Source organism: Cupressus sempervirens, chromosome 4, assembly GCF_028749045.1.
Source record: "Cupressus sempervirens isolate cs-2001-9-10 chromosome 4, ASM2874904v1, whole genome shotgun sequence".
In the NCBI taxonomy this organism is placed as follows: Eukaryota; Viridiplantae; Streptophyta; class Pinopsida; order Cupressales; family Cupressaceae; genus Cupressus; species Cupressus sempervirens.
The window spans coordinates 658,427,133-658,431,240 of record NC_143121.1 but is presented as its reverse complement, the minus strand read 5'-3'; the positions used below and the strand labels follow the sequence as shown (position 1 = coordinate 658,431,240).

The following is a 4,108-nucleotide window of genomic DNA, read 5'->3' as shown; positions in this document are numbered from 1 at the left end:
AGTTGGATGTGGAAAGAGAAGTTGATAAGAGGAGATCCTTTAGAAAAAAAAGAAGAAGTGTAAATATGAAACCTCGGCAAAAAATTCAGAGCCCTCCTAGCCTAGAATCCACTAGTAATGGCAAATGAAGCTCCCTAGAAAAGATAGAAAAGTAAAGCCTTTGAAATGAAATACATTGTCGACAAGTTTGAGGATATGAGAAGTGAAGGTAAAGTAGCAGAAACCATTTATTTAATCCTTATTCATTCCCATATCTCAAACACCTAAAGGAGTTACACTATAGAAAAATATGGGTAAGAAGTGTGAGACTCTAACCTTCCCCCCTCGTTAGTAGGGAAAACAAAAACAAACTCTTGATAAGGACCGCTTAGGAACCTTTGGAGGTGAAAATAAGAAAAATATGGATGGAGTAGGGGACATGAATAGGAGCTTCAAGAAGTAGAGGTGAGGTAGGAATTCTTGAGTAGAGATTTGATGATGTTACCAGGTTTGCAGTCAAGGTGATGCACTTTGCTGCATCAACTCTTCACCTCCTCAATGTGTAGAAATAAGGTCTCAGTTCAATAGTTGGGGTAGACACCATGGGCTCACCATTTATAATTTCATGGATGATGATCGTCTATAGTTGTTGTTGGATAAGTTGGAAGAGAAAGATAAGAGGAAGGAAAGTTAGCTCTCCTCTTGGTTTTATTTTTAATTTTTTGTTATCATGGTTATTTTGGCACTTGGTCTCTATGGGCTTTGTTCATGGTGCTTTGTCAGACTCTATTATTTTATTGTTTATGTATATATTATGGTTCATACTACTTGTAGTTTTTTAATGATGGTTAGAATTTTGGACACTTTTGATGTGGAGGTTTTTGAATTAAGAAAGTGGGTAGGTTAAAATGTGTTATTATTGACTTGTAACTGTTCTGCAACATTCCTTTTTGATGGGTCAGCTCGCATTTTTTTCTGCTTTAAATTTTGCAAACATCTTTTAATTATTTGTACATAATTAATTATTAGTATATTTTAAGTATAAATTATTTCATAATTAATTCTCCTCAAATTTCAAAGTTCAATTTTAATTACTTGATTAAACTATGGAATTGTATAGAAGTGAAATTGTTTTGACTATTGAAGTAGAAATTAAAAACTAGTTTTTAGTAAGTATATCAATTCCATTATTAAAATTGGAAATAATACACACATAAGAAATAGTTTCTTATTACAATCACTTTCATTATGTCTTCTTTATCTTATAGACACATTGACTTTTAATAGTAAATTATTTATATTTATTATTTATAATCTATTTGACCATTCTAAACAAATAATTTGTTTATTTACACTATTTCAAATTTCATATAAACTATGTTTTTAAACCAAAAATTGTTTAATATTCTTTGAATTGGACAGAATAGAAGTTAAATGACGATAAAAAAAATACAAATATTTTAAGATATTGTGTAGAATATCTACAAGCATAGTATATAGTTTCTAATATATAATTTGTAATATTTTTTTATCTAATCTACAAGTTCCTTACAGGTTAACAATACAATCTCAATCTAATAGACAATCTCAATTGTCAAAATATTCATTCTAAATGTCAAAATTTATTATTTAAGAAGTATTTTGAAAAGATAAAATATTTTGTAATTCTCAAACTAGATCATACACAAATAACAAGGTTGATAAAAATAGACACACATTCATTGAAATTGAATTTTTTCTCTAACTGGTTAATGAGCAGCTCTTTACAAACTGAACATTTAATATAACCTTTCAATCAATACCCAGCAAACAATCAGAATTGAACTAGTGATATAGACTACCTGAAATAAGAAAGGAACTAAACCTCTCAAACAATATCTCAAACAATATCCAACAAGCAGTAATTATTTAAACGAGTGATATAGACACCACGCATAATAAAGCCTTAATGCATAATGTTTAAACGGCTAATCTAACTAAAATGAGAGAGTGAGTGAAGACCATGGACATTAGCTAAAATTCCTAAAGGTAAGCTTCGATCCTCAAACGAGCGAGAGCCACAAGTTCTGTCCTTCTGGGCATGGATGCTCCAGCTCCTTCGGTCATATCCAACTCCCCATCCACACTCCACTCAAAGCAGTGAAACAGCTGAGCCGAAAGAAGCTTCATACTCACAATGGCCATGTTGGCCCCCGGGCATCCTCTTCTTCCTGCCCCAAAAGGAACCATATCGAACCACTCCTTGTCCCTCACAAGATCAATATCTCTACCCAAAAACCTCTCTGGCCTGAATACAAGAGGATCCTCCCACAACGATGGGTCTCTTCCAATTGTCCATGCATTGATAATGACCCTACTTCTTGCAGGAATGAAGTATCCCGCAACTGTACAATCTTGCGTGGATTCGTGTGGAAATAGCAAGGGTCCCGCAGGATACAACCTCAGAGTCTCCATCACCACACAATGCAAGTACTCCATGTTTGCCACATCCTCCTCCTTCACTGTCCTTTCTCTGCCCACTATCAACTCTATTTCCCCTTGCAGTTTCTTTGCCACATTAGGGTTTTGAATCACCGCACTCATCAACCAAGCCAATGTGATGGAAGTTGTTTCAACTCCAGCTATAAGCATGTCCTACAAATACAACATACCCATGTCAGATCAATAGAAAAAATAAAATAGCACCGATTTAATTGATTGCAAACGGTCAATACTTACGAAAACAATGGCCTTGATGTTTTCCTCAGTGATCTCCCTTCCATCAAGACTTTCCATTTCCAAGAGCTCGTCAACGAAGCTCCTCCCATCATGTTCTTTGTTCAACTTTTCTTCTTTGTTCAAGTTTTCCCTGCGCTGCTGGTGCTCTTGTATTATTTTCTTAACAAGCTGGTCGAAAAGGTTATGTACCTTTTTCATGCGCTGCTTCACACCTTGCACGTCCATCCAATCCAGGTAAGGAATGAAATCTCCTATACTGAGCTTTCCAATTACAGCGAAAACCTCAGAGGACATCTTCATTGTCTCTTCACCGCGATGACACCGATCAGTCCCAGTGTGAAAAGAGAATTTGTTGCCGGAAAGCATTTGCCACATGGTTGCTAAGGAATAGGATGCGAGCATGTTTGTGAGATTAACGGGCGTCTTTCCCTGCCCAGAAATCTCCCACACTGAACGAACAAAGAGATGAGCCTCTTCCTCTCTTACACTTCTGAATGACTCAATCCTTTTGCTATTCAGCAATCCTATTACGCACAGCTTCCTCATGTGCCTCCAATAAGGCCCGTACGGAGACAATCCCACATCCTTGAAATTATATCCCAGGTATTTCCCCGCAGCAGTTCGAGGTCTGCTGGCAAAAACGGTATCGTGGGTTTTCAAGAATTCCTTAGCCATGGTAGAAGAAGAAACCACAACTGCAGAAAAAGAACCCAATTTGAGCATCATAATGGGTCCATATTTCTTACGAAGTTCATCAAGGCCACGATGAGGAAGTTTTGTGAGCTGGTTCAGATTTCCAATGACAGGCCATGGAAATGGTCCGGGGGGCAAAATTAAACTCAACTTACTTTTCCTCTGGGCATTAAATCTAACCAGAACCCACAGGAAAACTACGAAGGCACTCAGCATGCACACTGATGGAACGTAAGCACTATTGTTTAATATGTTTGATGCATGAAGAAATTCAGAGAACAAAGCCATCTTGAATAAAGACGTGGGAAATGGTTTCTCTTTTTCAAATTTATATAAAGTTTTTACTATCTATTTTCCTTAACAAAGACCGATCTATTTAAAACATCAATCTCAAAATAAAAAGGAATCTAGTTTGAAATCTCGGAAAGTACTTTTCAATTGAATATTGCTAAGCACAAAAACTGTGCCTTCATAGACGCTGCTGAGATTCCTTCGCTTAGTCTTATTGGAATTGCCGACCTGTTAATGTCAGAGGTGGTCACCTTGTTTTCTTATTAGGTTTTCCTTGATTTGCTACTTATGAATCGTGAAATGTAATTTGGTCAGATACTTCAGTTTTGTTTTAGACAGAGCCGATGCCATTATCTTGGACAATTATATTGAGAGCGTATACATTGCATGCGAATCTCAGTTGGCTATTTAGCTAATATCATAAGCG

At 36.2% G+C, this 4,108-nt stretch overlaps 1 pseudogene; it reads right to left on the bottom strand.

Moving 5' to 3' along the window:
• Positions 1 to 2,001: 2,001 nt before the first annotated feature.
• Positions 2,002 to 3,678, bottom strand: LOC149562973 (cytochrome P450 750A1 pseudogene; annotated as a pseudogene).
• Positions 3,679 to 4,108: the final 430 nt, after the last annotated feature.